The 15,182-nt window shown below is 36.6% G+C and overlaps 1 non-coding gene and 2 pseudogenes across 1 annotated transcript; all 3 read left to right on the top strand.

Moving 5' to 3' along the window:
* The first annotated feature begins 6,665 nt into the window (after nt 1-6,665).
* LOC126008216 (uncharacterized) lies at nt 6,666-6,776 on the top strand (annotated as a pseudogene).
* Nucleotides 6,777-7,049: 273 nt separating this feature from the next.
* On the top strand, nt 7,050-7,227 carry LOC126008213 (uncharacterized; annotated as a pseudogene).
* A 6,324-nt stretch (nt 7,228-13,551) lies between these two features.
* LOC126007755 (small nucleolar RNA SNORA22) lies at nt 13,552-13,681 on the top strand. The gene has a single exon (XR_007495241.1). It is a non-coding gene; the product is annotated as a small nucleolar RNA SNORA22 (small nucleolar RNA).
* Nucleotides 13,682-15,182: the final 1,501 nt, after the last annotated feature.

Below are 15,182 nucleotides of genomic sequence, written 5' to 3'. Positions count from 1 at the left end.
AATTCTTCAGATATGAAAGTCTTAAACTGCTTTGTGGTGATGAGATTCAATTCATAGACAATTTTCTTTTCTTTTACACATTATCATTTTATTTGTACAGCATATATTTGCAAACAGAGGCTCTGAAGTCACAGGAATGCACTGTTCTCTGCATCACAATTTGATGTCCTATTTATTCATTATTTTGTCTCAATACATTCACTTGCAGATACTGAGGTAGATAATATATATGTGTATGTATGTATGCATATACACACAATATATGCTCCTATATATTTTGTAGTATTTAAAAAGGTTAAATATTTAGTATGTGTGGATCATACCTGGCAATCCTCATGGGTGATTCCTGTATCTACACTCAATAATAACTTCTGATGGTATTTGTGAGACATATAAGATGCCAGGGATCAAAACTGCTTCACCGCTTACAAGGCAAGCATCTCTCCAGCTCCAAATTTTGAAGTATATACATTTCAATAAAATTTTATGATTGCTTAAGTTTTTTCTTAGACCATATTAAAATCACATACTGTCAAATAATTGCAGAATCTTTAGTATTGGTGACACACCTCACATAATAAAGAACAAATAGAGGGGAGGGTCATTTCTACAAGTTTTCACATCAAAGAATGGTTACAGTTCAAACAGAAAAAATATGAATGAAAAAAAAGTGATCAATATCCTACATCTAAAAAGTATCAATTTACCAAAATTAAAAGTGCTCTGATAAAACTATTCCAATAGTATCAACATTTTGAGCAGAAATATAATTTTATAATACAAATTAATAGCATTAAAGTCAATGTTTATTTAAATATTTTGTTTGTAAATTAAAATAATGTCCAAAACTCAATGAAATAATTACTTCAATAATTTTATACTGTTTATTACAAATCATAATAAAACTAATTTGTTTTAAAAGTGCAGAGTATATCTGAGGTTACTGAAGTGCAATAAAAATGCTATAAAATGCACATGCACACAGATTAGAATTAAAAAATAAAAAAATATCTGAGACAAGGAATAGTATTCACACTAAGACTATAAATTCTAGAAACACAAAGGTCAAAAGGAAAAATCTTCAAAGCATTCTAGATGGCTTTTGAAAATGGAAGTTCTGACCTTGCCATCCAAATCACAAGCAGTAGAGATAAATACAAAACTTTTAAAAGTATGAAATATCAAGAAATGCACCACAATTTGAAGAATCTGAATATATGATAGGCTATAGCAAGGCAGTGAGATATAGTGACCAATAGTTACAGTGGTAGGGAAAGAGAAAGGCATATAGAACAAGATAGAATGCAAGCCCTTTAATTCTTTTTTTATTATATTTTTTAATCTTTATTTTGATCATAGTGGCTTACACATCTTTCACATTAGTATTTTAGGTACATATTAACATTGAATCAGGGGAATACCCACCACCAAATTTGTCCTCCTCCTTCCCAGTTCCCTTTCTGCAACCCATATTCCCCACAATTACACCCCAGGCTGCTAGAGTAGGTGGTCCCCTCTTTGTCTAGCTTACTATCAGTGATCATACATCTGTTTGGTGGTGGTGCCCTCCCTTGTTTCTCCCTCTATTTGAGAGGCTAAGCTAGATAAATCAAGTTATGTGGTTTTGTTTGAGGGAAAGAAAGGCTATAGAATGGGGTAATGATTAAGCAAAACAAAAAATAAATAAAAAATAAATACAGAAATACAGAAATGAATTTAAAATATGCTGAAAATGGTGTAGTCCTTCTAGTGGCTATCTGCCTCAGTTTGAGAGAGGACATGCAAAAGGTAATGTCAAATTAAATATCCAGTGAGCCCTACAATAATAAAGAGAAGCAGTACACAATAGTCTCTGTTCTGAATTAAAATCATGCTGGAGTGCAAAAAGAAGGAGAAAGATACGATAAAATAATATAAAAATAGAAAAAGAAAACATCAACTTCAATATCTATAACAAAAAAACAATCAATAAATATATATGTGGAAAAATGATTATTTTGTGCTTTTCTTTTTCCCCCTGCATAGGCACAGTAATTATTGGGGATATTATAGAGGGAATTCCCTTGGCCTAGGAGATACAGGGTTTCTCCATCCCTGAAGTATACTGTCATGAGATTAACTATAGACTCCTTGCATGATCATTTACTCTTCCCTCGGTGCTTTCGTGGTGTATGGAAGACTTCTGCTTCATCATGGATGGTAAAATCAGTCCTCTGTATCTAGAGATCTTGGTGACTGTGCAGCTCAAGGAATGGAGCTTATGATGAAGGCTTTCTTTGTGATTCTGGCAGTTCTGCTTCTTCAATGTCATTTTAATTCATCTTCTGTGGTTGGTGTTCTTGGTCATTATGTTGTTCCTAGAATGGAGCCTGGGATAGACTCTTTCGTTATGTTTCTGGATAACCCGTTCACTTGCGGTTGTCTCAGTCAGACCTCTGGAATTGGAGATCTTGTTTGTTGAACAGATTGTAGACCAAAAGCTAGGTTAGAGCTTTTTGTTGCTGTTGTTGTTGGTCCCGGGATGCATACTGTCTAGTGCTGGTTGTAACAACCAGTCATCTGTATATAGCAATCTTGGTTTTTGCACAGATCAAAGTGTGACATGTCTTCTGATTTTGTCTTATCATTGGCTGGTGAAGAAGGATAACTTGCTCTTAGATCTAGTTGTTCCCATTTCCTGTTCTCAGGTTATCAATTTAGAACTGGCATACGTTGGCATCAGAGCAGTATTATGACTGCCCTGGAGGGGACTTGGTTCCTGAAGCTGTTGTAGAGAACTCTGTCCTTTCTATGTCTGGGATTCAGGAGTCAAGGCTGGACGGTGGGTGCCTATTTCCCTGGAGTCTAGGTTGGTTCCCCACGACATACATTCAGGGTGGGAGATGCCCCTGTGTTATAAAAAAGGATAAGTTCTTATCCCTAGTAGCTAAAAGCTTAATTTTACAGGTAAAATTTCCCCTATTTTTAATATGCTTTTGCAGGAAGAAGTGGTGCTACATTATATTGCTGGTGAATTTGGGGGTGAAAAGAGAAGAAAACAGACCCATGACAAAAACTAAAATTATATATGCTCAGATATATCTAAAGAAAAAAGAGTTTCTTAAAAGAAAAAAAAAGAATTAAATGGAAGACATAATTAAAGGAATAAAGTGGGGCTGGGAGGGATAGCATGGAGGCAAGGCGTCTGTCCCTGTAGAAGGACGGTGGCTCACATCCTGGCGTCACACATGGTCCCCCATGCCCACCAGGGGCAACTACAGAGCACAGAGCCAGGAGCACCCTCCAAGCTCCGCCAGCTGTGACCCAAAAGAAGCACAAAACAAATCAAATCAAAAAACAAAAAGTAGAACAAAGCAAAACAAAAACAAAAACAAAAACAAAAAAAGAAAAAGAAAAAATGAACAAGGGGGTAAACAAAAAAAACAAACAAAGAAAAAGGGAGAAAGTGATACAGGAGATTACATTTGGGGAGAAACAGTATAAGAGGTAGTGTTATATAGGTCTATACTTATGATGATAGTATAGGCTTCTCCATTGTCTTTTGAAATTTCCTTGTGAGGTGTGGCCTGGAAGGTCCTAGGTAGAATTCTTGCAATGGGAGTCCTTTTGGAGCTTATCTGGCATTAAGCCACAGTCCACGATAGGGAAAGGTGATTAGGAGGGCCACACTGCATGAGTCAGTCGGGGTGTTGGTTGTATTTTCTTGCCAGGAACGAGGTGTGAGCTTGAGTGAGTGTCTCTTCACTTGGGAACTGGGTACTGCTTCGTTGGTGTAGAAGGTTGGTCTTGATGCCTAGTGGGTTAAGAACTGAGGGTGAAGAATTATAACATGGTGGGGATATTGGGGGTTGGATTAAGGGGTGAAGGGATAGTCAGGTTTCTGAGGGGGGAGAGGAGATAGTACATGGGAGGGGTTATATAGGGTATAGGTAAGAATATTTTGTGGTTTAGGTTTGTCTCTTAAGGAGGATTCCTATCTCTGTGTGCTCCTGCCCCCATATAAACATATAGACGTTAGCTTTGGTATATATTAATGTAGAGAGGTGGGGAGGGCAAGAGATATGCTGAGTACAGAAATATAGGTAGGTATAGTACTTGTAAGCAAAGGAAACTAATAGATCAACTTTTTGATATGTATACGTTTTGTGTCTCGAGTACTAACCATTGTGTTAGTGAGGTCTATCTATATAGGTGTTTACCCTTTGCAGTATTGTCCGCAGCACCCTTTATATCAGCTTTCTTTCCTTTCCTATAGAGGAGGTAACCGTGTGGTTTTTATTTGACCTGGATTGAATTGATGGTAATGAGGAGAAGAAGGTGGAAGAAGAGGGAGACAAGAAGAGAGAAAAGGGAAAACAAAACAGAACAAATCAAACCAATAATTAAACATCAATAACAACAACAAAAATATGAAGTAATGAGAAGAGAGGGTAAAAGAGTTAAGGCATGTTAGTTTGCTTGAACGTGTTTGATGCTTAGGCCCTGTAGTAAAAAATCTGTAGGTCACGGTTGTTGCTTCGGTGTTCTGGCTGGTCATGCCTTCAGGTCCTAAAAGAAGGCACAATATAGAGATAAAGGGTATGTTAAAGAGTTATATTCAAACATTTTCATGTTGCACTCTCCAGATTGTTCTCCATAGGTGTTGGACTAGGGGGCATTCCCACCAGCAGTGGATGAGAGTGCCTTTCATACCACAACCCTGCCAACAGAGATTGTTTCCATTATTTTTGATGTGAGCCATCCTCACTGGTGTAAGGTGGTACCGCATTGTTGTCTTTATTTGGATTTCCCCAATGATGAGTGAAGGTGAGCATGTTTTTATGTGTTTGTTGGCCATCCTTCAGTCTTCCTCAGAGAAGTGTCTATTCATTTCGTCTTCCCATTTTTTATGGCCTTATATGGTTTTGGGGGGGTTCAGCTTTCTGAGTGCTTTGTATATTCTGGGTATCAGCCCTTTATCTGATATGTTGAGTGAAAAGATTTTTTCCCAGTTAACTGTCTTTTTGTGTTAAGGATGGTTTCTTTTGCCATGCAGAAGCTTTTTAGTTTGATGTAGTCCCATTTGTTTATGTTTGACGCTAAAGTTCTTGCCATTGGTGCTCCATCCTTGAAGACCTTTTTGATATATAGGTCTTCGAGTGTTCTGCCTATTTTATTCTCAATAAAATTTATAGATTCGGGTCCGATTTCAAGGTCTTTGATCCATTTTGAGTTGTCTTTTCTGTAAGGAGTGAGGTATGGGTTAATTTTCAATTTCTTATATGTGGTTTTCCAGTTGTACCAACACCATTTGTTGAAGAGACTTTCTTTGTTCCATTTCAAGTTCTTGGCTCTTTTTTCAAAAATTAGTTGGCTGTATATCTGGGGGTTCATGTCTGAGAATTTTGTTCTGACTCATTGGTCTGAGGTCCTGTCTTTGTTCCAGTACCATGCTGTTTTGATCACTATGGCTTTATAGTTTAGTTTCAGGTTACGTAAAGAGATGCCACCCAGCTTCTTGTTTTTCAATATGTGTTTGGCTATCCTGGGTCTTTTGTGATTCCAGATGAATTTTGTGATTGATTGCTCTAATTCTTTAAAGAATTATGTCTGAATTTGGATAGACAAGTCTTTTAATTCTTAAGTGGTAGAAACTAAAGATCATACAAAAGATAGAAAAACTCATGGTGCTGGAGCAGTAGTGCAAGCGAGTCTGCTTTGTCTGCTCTAGCCTAGGATGGACTGTGGTTCTATCCTCCAGCGTCCCATATGGTCCCCAAGCCAGGAGCGATTTCTAAGTGCATAGCCAGGAGTAACCCCTGATCGTCACTGGGTGTGGCCCCAAACCAAACAACAACCAAACAATTATTTTACTATATTATGATAGTAAATATTTTGTTATCAACATTTTTGTTCTGAACCACCTTTTGTGATCATAATTCCATGAAAATAATGATTACATCATTTAAAGAAAATATAAATAATATAAGTATAATGAAAAGAAATCCAGATAATTAAAGAAAACTAATACTTGTAGTTCTTCCTGATTATTTATTGCAAGGAAAGTCTAATCAAAGACAAAGAGCTCAACATGGAATGAGCTTCTGACAGAGGGGTCTCTGGTGTGCCAGTTATACTACGTAAGGATAAAATAAGAGCCCCACACTAAAAATCTGTGTTCAGCTTCATTTCTACATTTTTGAATTTTTCACTTCTAAATTATTTGAAATTTTATATAATAGTACCTTCACATACTTTAAAGATTTTCAGAGATGTTTAAATATATGTGTGTAACTAAATAAGATTTTAAAACTAATCATATCTGAATAAAATATAAAGCAGAGAAATAAATTCACCAGGTTTTCCTTATACCAGAAAAACAAAGATAACTTAATTCGGTAGACCAGATACCCAAGATTATATTAAGAAAAATAGTATTTTGGTTTATGATAAATATTTCAGGAGTGAGAAGTAAATACTATTAATTTTATAAATGGATTAATTTGGTAAAAAACTAAAAGCTGTAGAATAAGATGTAAAATTATTTTAAAAATCAGAAATAAAGACAAATATGTCAGAAAAAACTGACAACTTTAACTAACACATAAAACTTGTTTGCAGAGACAAGTAATCAAGATTACACTAAGAAAACCATCTATGAACTTATTATAAAAATATAAAAGATCAAGACTATACTTTCAGGGATCATTTCTATCGTATGTGACTAGAAAAGTTTCTCTGATCGCGTAGGCAGGGGTCTCAAACTCAACTTACCTGGGGGCCGCAGGAGGCAAAGTCGGGGTGAGACAGGGCTGCATAAGAGATTTCGCTTACTGAATATTCGCAATAAAAAATTGCATTAGTAAGAAAAAATCGCAAAAAAATCGCATTAAACATTTGCATACCCCGAACGGAACTGCTTGGGGTATGCGAATGTCTAATGCGATTTTTTTTTTTACTGACGCGATTTTTATTGCTATTATTCGGTAAGCGAATAATCGCGAATTCTGCGATATTTGAAGGCCGGCAGCGGGCCACAAAAATGTTGTATGGAGGGCCACAAACAGCCTGCGGGCCGCGAGTTTGAGACCCCTGTAGAGCACCCGAAGCTTCGAGGAGGAGCTAGAGCATCCTCTCCTGAGAGTGAAGCCGGCTCTAGGTGTCACTTCTGTGGCTGCCTCTTGCCATTGATGATTGTTCTCCCCTTCCTTTGGAATGGGTAGAGGGAGAGGATGCAGTCTGAGTGGTTATATATATATACACATACATATATATACATATATATATATATACGTACATACATACATACATAAAAGATATGCAATAAATATAGATGTGCAGAAGGCATTTTTGTATTGTGTTTTTGTGTTCATAGGGTATATCCCTAGGAGTGATATAGCTAGATCATATGGGAGATCAATTTCCAGTTTTTGGATAAATCTCTATATTGTTTTTCATAAAGTTGACTAGATGGCTTTCTCACCAGCAGTAGAGAGTTCCTTTTCCCCCACACCTCTGCCAGCACTTTCTTTTCTTATCTTTATGATGTGTGCCATTTTCTGTGGCATGAGATGGTACCTCATTATTGTTTTGATTTGCATTTTTTCTGATTATTACATAGTGATGTGTAGCATTTTTTTCATGTGTCATTTGTTGTTCTTTTTGAATTTTTGATGAGGTTAGATTTTTTTTTCTAGTTAAGTTCTGTCAATACCTTGTATATCTTAGATATTAGCCCTTAATCTGATGGATATTGGGTGAATAGTTTCTACAATTCTGTTGGTGGCCGTTGTATCCTAGTCACAATTTTCTTTGAGGTGCAGAAGTTTTCTGCTTAATATAGTCCCATCTGTTTATATCCACTTCCACTTGTTTGAACAGCACTGTTTCCTTCTTGAAAATGCCTTTAGTCTTCATTGCAGTGCTATTTATAATAGCTAGAATCTAGAAACAACTGAGGTGCTGGACAACAGATGATTGGTTAAAGAAACTGTAGTATATATATATATATATATATACTACATACATATATATGTAGTATATATATATATACTACATATATATATGTGTGTGTGTATGTGTACACACAATAAAATACTATGCAGCTGTCAAGAAGAATGAAGTCATAAAATTTTTCTATACTTGGATGTACATGGAAATACGCTGAGTGAAATTAGTCAGAGGAAAGATAAAGACACAAAATAGTCTCACACATCTATGGTATTTAAGAAAAATAAAAGACATTATTGTAATAGTACAAAGAGACAATAGAGATGAGGGGTAGAAGGACCAGCCCACAGTATGAAGATTAGCACAGAGTGGTGAGTGCAATTAGAGAAATAACTACACTAACATCTATCATGTGAATGGTAAAGAGTGAGATAAATCGAATTCCTGTCTTGAATAGTGGTAGGGAATGAGGGAGGAAGAAGATGGAGGCCATTGGTGGTGGGAATGTTGCAATGGTGAAGGGGGTGTGGCTTTTTGTAATTGACACCCAGCTACATACATGTTTGTAATCATGATACTTAAATAAATATATTAATTTTAATATATATAAAAGATCAAAGAATATTCTATAAAATCCATACAAAATAATAGAGACATATTATAGTTTAGATATTTAATTATAAAATTAACTGAATAAATGCTCATGTACACAGGCAAAAACAAATTAATAAAAATGAGATGAAGGTTGCCTCAGAGTTTTAATAGCAATAACTTTAAACCAGAGAACATGAAACAATGAAAATCTTTACAGTTCCAAGGAGAATATATAACCCTAAATAAGGCAATCCTTTAATTGATGTTCAAAGGTAATTCATATCTATAATGGCTGCAGGCAATTATCAGCAGAAAAATACAACTCCAGTAAAACCTATTAGATTACTTTTGAAAAACAACTTGGCATAGCAATTCAGAAAATAAGGACATTAATCAGAATTTTGAATTAGGAGTGAAGTTTAAAATAAAGTAAATACTGATCCCTTGTTCACATGAGCTTATAAAACTGGTAGCTTTATGCTTACAGATAAGAATCAAGTGCTCGGGGCCGGGCGGTGGCGCTAAAGGTAAGGTGCCTGCCCTGCCTGCGCTAGCCTAGGACGGACCGCAGTTCGATCCCCCGGCGTCCCATATGGTCCCCCAAGCCAGGAGCGACTTCTGAGCGCATAGCCAGGAGTAACCCCTGAGTGTCAAATGGGTGTGGCCCAAAAACCAAAAAAAAAAAAAGAATCAAGTGCTCAAATTATTAATAAAATATAAAGTATATTGATATTAAAGTAAAATATTTAAAGGGGAGCAGAAAAAAACACATTTTTATTTATTATACATTAGTAACTCGTCATTCTTATATAAAATTTAATTTGGGAAAATAATGATTACAGATCAGTATTTTAAACATTGGGAAGGGGGCATGGCACACACAACAGTGCTCAAAGGTTACTCCTTGCTCTGGCAGGTTTGGGAAATCATATGGGATAACAAGGATTGACCCAGGTCGACTTTGTGCAAGACAAACACCCTACCTGCTGTAATATTCTGGACTTTAAACAATGAAAATTTTTTCTAAAATTAGTAGGTTTGGGGCCGGAGAGAAAGCATGGAGATAGGACATTTGCCTTGCATGCAGAAAGAAGGTGTTTGAATCCCGGCGTCCCTTATGGTCCCCCATGCTGCTTGGGGTGATTTCTGAGCTCAAAGCCAGAAGTAAACACTGAACTCTGGCGGGTGTGACCCCCCCAAAAAACAAAAGAAAGTAGGTATTAAAGTATTTTTAATATTTTATACATAATATTTGATGACTGTAAATTCTGTTTTTCCTATTTGATTTTATTCTTTTAATTAAATGAATATTAATTTAAGTGTCTTTTCAAGGTACTTAGCTTTGATATCATGTCCAAGAACGCAATTTTATTAAATTATACGAATTAAAATTTAAATAACTTTAAATAAATATTTAAGGCATTCTGATTTTACTTCTTTTGGTATGGCGTTTGGTTTTTTTGGGGGTTTTTTATGAGGGGGGCAATTCTGGTGGCATTCAGGGAGTACTTCTGGCTCTGCACTCAAAATCGCTCCTGGCTGGCCCCTGGGGAAAATATGGGACTCCAGGGATCAAAACTAGGAACTTCGTGGGCTGCCATGTGCAAAGCAAACGCCATACCGCTGTGCAATTGCTCCAGACCTATGCTTTTATTTATTGATGTGAACATTATGAAACTAAAAATTACTACTACATATTTTGTATTTTGAGTTTGTGTTGGGGACTGACTTGTTTGAGGCCATTTTGCTGTTCTTTCTGCCATATTCCAGCTTTTCACCTAAAAGCTATTTTGCAGTCTTGCTGTAAGTTTTTGAGCTATAGAGAAAGGAATGTGCAGCTGCAAGAGATAATTAATCTTGTAGCCCGGAGGAGAGCAACACGGCCCGGTACCATTCCCAGAAATGAGGTCTTACTCCCTCAACTACATTCCGGAGTCAACAAGGCAGTTATTATGTGTATATGTTACATTGTCTGTACAAAATTATTTCTGTAAGAACATTGCCCCCACCTTATATCTGTTAAAAAGTTTAGAAATGCAGCTAGAAGGTCACAAGATGTTTCCATGGATACTGCAAGAAGTATTGCCCACTTGCCTTATTTGGAATAATGAAGTAATTTTCATGCCAAAAGAATGATTGACATTGCCTTTTGCCTGCCCCCTTCTCCTTCACTATATAAGAAGAAGCTGTAGCCAAATAAAGTTGCCCTTGAGCAGTGAGACATTGCCTTGGGTCTTTATTATTAACCTCTCTCAGATTTTTACAGGTGTGGTTGTTCTTCTACCTAGCAAAATAGGAGTGCGGTTGTCTGAGAAGTCTTCCCAGCTAATTCCTGCTGGCTGGGCCCCCCTGGGGGGCTTCAGGACCCCGCATTTTGGCGCCCAACGCTGGGCACGAAGACCACCGCCACACCCCGAACGACTACGGGTCGGCGAGTCCGGAGCTGTTTCGTAAATCGCAGGATATACCCCATCCGGGTAGGCGTTGAAACGAGTTAGCCTTAATCAAATATTTAAACTGCAGTTTTTACAGTCGTTCTGATCACCGCCCCTGATTGGCTCTTGGGGCTTCGCCCGTTGGCTTCACTTCCATGGGTGTTTCGTTGAGTACTGAACTTAAATTCATTAAATATATACAGTCTGAGTTGAAAGCCAGACATATAGAGGTTACCAAAAAAGAATATTTGTAATTTTCTTATGTTTATTCATAATGTATGTCATTGGTTTATTATTACCTGTCCAGAAATTGTTGCGTCCACTTGGGACAAAGTAGGACATGAAATGAGTGATTATTTTGTAAATAATGATGATTCACAGAAGGAAAAAATTATGTTCCAATATTGGAGCCTGTTAAGAGATATCATTGTAACTAAAAATGCCGGAACCGCCAAAGACATCATCCATGCCGTTGAATCTCATGTACAACAAGTCTCCCGTGAGTGTTCCAGGACTCCCTCTCGTTCTAATTCTGTCTCTCATCTCTCTTCTCCCTCTGAGAATACTTCCCCTTGTCCTCCCTCCACCACTGATTCTTCTACCTTTGTCTCCAAAGTAACTAATGCTCTTAAAGATCTCTCTAATGCTTCTCATTTATATCCCTCCCTTACTTCTGTCCATGCTTCTGCTCTATGCACCCAGACCCCTACAGAAGAGGCCGCTGCACCCTCTGTGCAAAATCCTAAACAGCCCTTCACTTCCCTAGCTTCAGCTCCGTCCCTGTTTCACCACCCTCCCCTCCTTAGCCAGCAATTGCATCAATACAAAGCCTTTAATTAGAAAAGCCTCAAAGAGCCGTTTCAAGCCGTAACCTCCTATGGCCCCCAAGCCCCTTACACGCTCTCCTGCTTAGAATCTAATAGCTGAACTCTTTGTCTCTTGGGAAGTTAACTTTTTTTTTTCATTGCAAAGCCCTTGCAGATAGGCAGGAATCCTGATCTCTAAGCTCTTATAGCTGGCCTCGCCTCTTTTCATACCTTAAAGGTACAGCACACACTTTCCAGGTCCCAGCTTGCCAACATGGCTCTTGCTGCCCTCTATGCCTGGAAGTCGCTCCCCAGAGCCAGCATTCCAGCAGCTCCCCCACACGCGGCAACAAACTGTTGCTGCTTTCTTCCCCCCCCCCCCTTTTTCTGACTTGAGTTCCCAACTCACCACAATTACATCCATGGTCTCTCACCTCTCTAACAAACTTGATAATGCTCTTAGCTCAAAAACCAGTGCTACTACCTTTCCTGTCTTTCTCCCTAATGGAAAAAGTCTCCCCCCCCCTCCCCGCCTGCTCAGCAGCCTCCGCAGCTACCTTCTCAAACGCCTCCCACTGATCCCCCGCACCCCAGGGGAAAAATTCTAAATGCCCAAGACGCTCAGTCCCTAACCATGGCAGATTCTCTCCTCTCACCGCTCCCCCTCTTAAAGCTATAGAAATGAAACTACTTGGCCAAATTAAAAATCTTAAACAAATCTTAAACCTTCAAAAACAGGCTGCTTCTCTTAATTCACAGGTTTCTGCCCTTCAGGCGTTTCCCCCCCCCTCCTAAATCTATAGTTGTCTGTCCTCTGCCCACTAAATTCCACGGCCAAGCCCCCCCTCTTGAGAATTCAAAGAAACAAACTAATAAAAGTCAGGCTAAGTGCCATAAAACAGAAACTGCTGCAGTGCCTACAAAAAATTCTAAGGGCACAGTGAGCAGGATAATTACAAAGTATCATCTGCTAAGCCATAAAACATTGCGATATCTACACTTTGCTGTTAAAACTTCTGAGCCTAATGTACCCTTTACTAAGTACATTTTGTTCAAACCAGCCCTCAGCCTCCTTCAGCCTCTTTCCTGCCAGCCTTGGAAAACAGCCAGCTCAAGCCCTGCCACTCCCACTTTAAGCCTTCCAATTCACCTTGAAATACCCAATCTTTGTTATTCAAAAGAAATCTGAAAAGTAGCATCTCTTGCATATTCTCAAATCAATTAATAAAACCATGATCCCCATAGTGCTTTTGCAACCCAAATTCCCCTCTTCAGTTGCCATTCCCTCTAATTCCAATAAATTAGTAATTAATCTTAAAAGATTGCTTTTTTTTCCTATATATCATTACACCCTGCTAACTGTAAATAATTTGCCTCTAACCTTCCTGCTGTTAACTGTGCTAGCCCCTCCCCAAGTTATCAGTGAAAAACTCTGCTTCACCTTGTCAGCCCTACACTTCGTCAAATATGTGTTATTAGGTTTAGTGCATTAAGTAGTGTAAAGTAATTATTAAAACATTAAAAAGCAACAGAAAGATAAAGGCAATAAAATTTTTTTTTCATGCCTCTCAGAAAATTTTAAAGCAAGGTCATAATTCTGTCACTTTACAGATAACAAAATGTTGGTAAAAGAAAAACTTCTTTGTGTTTTAAAATCCAACCGAACACAAAAGTGTTAAATTTAAGTCTTATATTTCTATTAAAAGTTTTATTTTAATTTTTAAAGTATTTACAAAATTATGTGAAAAATAATGTGGTTAGCCTTTTTAAACAATATAGTTAATTTAATGCACAGTGAACACCTAGGTGTGCTTTATCGTACCCTTAGTTTTAACTTTGTGCTACAGCAATGGTTGTTCTTTATTTCTGCATTGAAAGAACTATTATTTTAAGTTCATTCAAAATATCAGCACATTATACAAATCTGTATATTTGTGTCGCAGTAAAAAAATAATATAAATGAAAAATATATTATATATAATTTTATAAGTAATATATAAAAGTAACTAAACTTTATAAGCAAATTAACTAGTATTAAATATAATTTTAGTCTTAAGTTCTAGGTGTGTAAATGTATCAGATGTCTTTAACTATATTTTATAATAATCTAAGCATTTAGTTAATTTAGTATATAATATTTTTTACAAATTATTCACATAAAGTCTTCATAGTAAAAACAGTTGTTTGTTTTTTAAAATCAGTTTTTATACCTTTAATAATCATAGTTCATGCTATTGTGTTTAATCATAAAAATTTTAACACTTTATTGCAGCTGTCTTACTATTCTACTGCAAAACCAATTTAAAGAAAACCTATTCATTTACAGCAAATGATTTCATACTTCAAAGTAAAGACTCCTTCTACAGTGCTCATTAACCATTTTACTTAATGTTTTAAACTTCAAATTAAAATTGTTTTAAAAATGTTTTGTGTTAAATCTAAACCTTAAAATTTATTTTCAGCAAAGTTCCACTCCATCTACATTAAGTACTTCTCAAAACTAAAAAAATTTTTCTACAAAAATTTTTTTTTCTTCTCACAAACATGCTAGCTAAATATTTAAAAGCGCTTGTCAATTTTTTATAAATCAATCTTAAATCAATCCTTTTGTCTGTTTATGTGTCTGTTGTGATGAATGAAAGTGGCCACAAGTGTAAAATGTTGTGTTTAGTGTTGTTTTGTTTTGTCTGTTTATTTGTTATCTCTACATTTTATAATAATACAATTTTTAAAGCCTTATCCATTTTTCAAATTTCAATTAATTTTTTCAACCTGGTTCAGTCTGGTCAGTTCACAGACTGGCATCTTGCAACTAAAAATCATGTGTTAAAAATTATGTATTAAGCTAGCTTTGTCCTTCTAAGAACATGGCGGAAGGTGTGGGAGATGGCAAACCCCAGATTTCTCAATGGCCATCGGGGATAACTTTTCCCTGGAGAATTTCTGAACTTTGCAGTCACCCGGCTTTCCTGTTATGTGTAAGTTCAGGCCTATAGAATATGTATTTATGGCTAAAAAATAGCATCCAGCTTTAACATAATAACTAAAAGTTTAAGAAAAATCCTTTATATTCAGTTAAAAAAAATTTTTTTTAATTAGCAATTGTTAATTATAAATTTTCTTTTATGCCAAAGTCTAACAAAGGTCAAATAACATTCCCGTGGTATTCAAAAATAACTAGTGTAATGTAAATTGCTAATGTTTTCTGCAAATTCTTAATTTTTATATGAAGTAACCATTTTGCCTTCTGCCAAGCTGTTTTCTTATAAACCTCCTGCTAGCTGCCATTCCTGCAAACCTGTTTCTAACTGACTCCACCTTTGACAATGCTGAATTAGACACTCTGCCTAGCTGCCTTGGTTGCCCACCATTGCCACCAACAACCTCCATTGTAAACAAGTCACGGTCGTGGAACTTT

Source organism: Suncus etruscus, chromosome 4, assembly GCF_024139225.1.
Source record: "Suncus etruscus isolate mSunEtr1 chromosome 4, mSunEtr1.pri.cur, whole genome shotgun sequence".
Taxonomy (NCBI): domain Eukaryota; kingdom Metazoa; phylum Chordata; class Mammalia; order Eulipotyphla; family Soricidae; genus Suncus; species Suncus etruscus.
The sequence above is the reverse complement of the archived record's forward strand: the minus strand, read 5'-3'. Positions and strand labels throughout refer to the sequence as shown.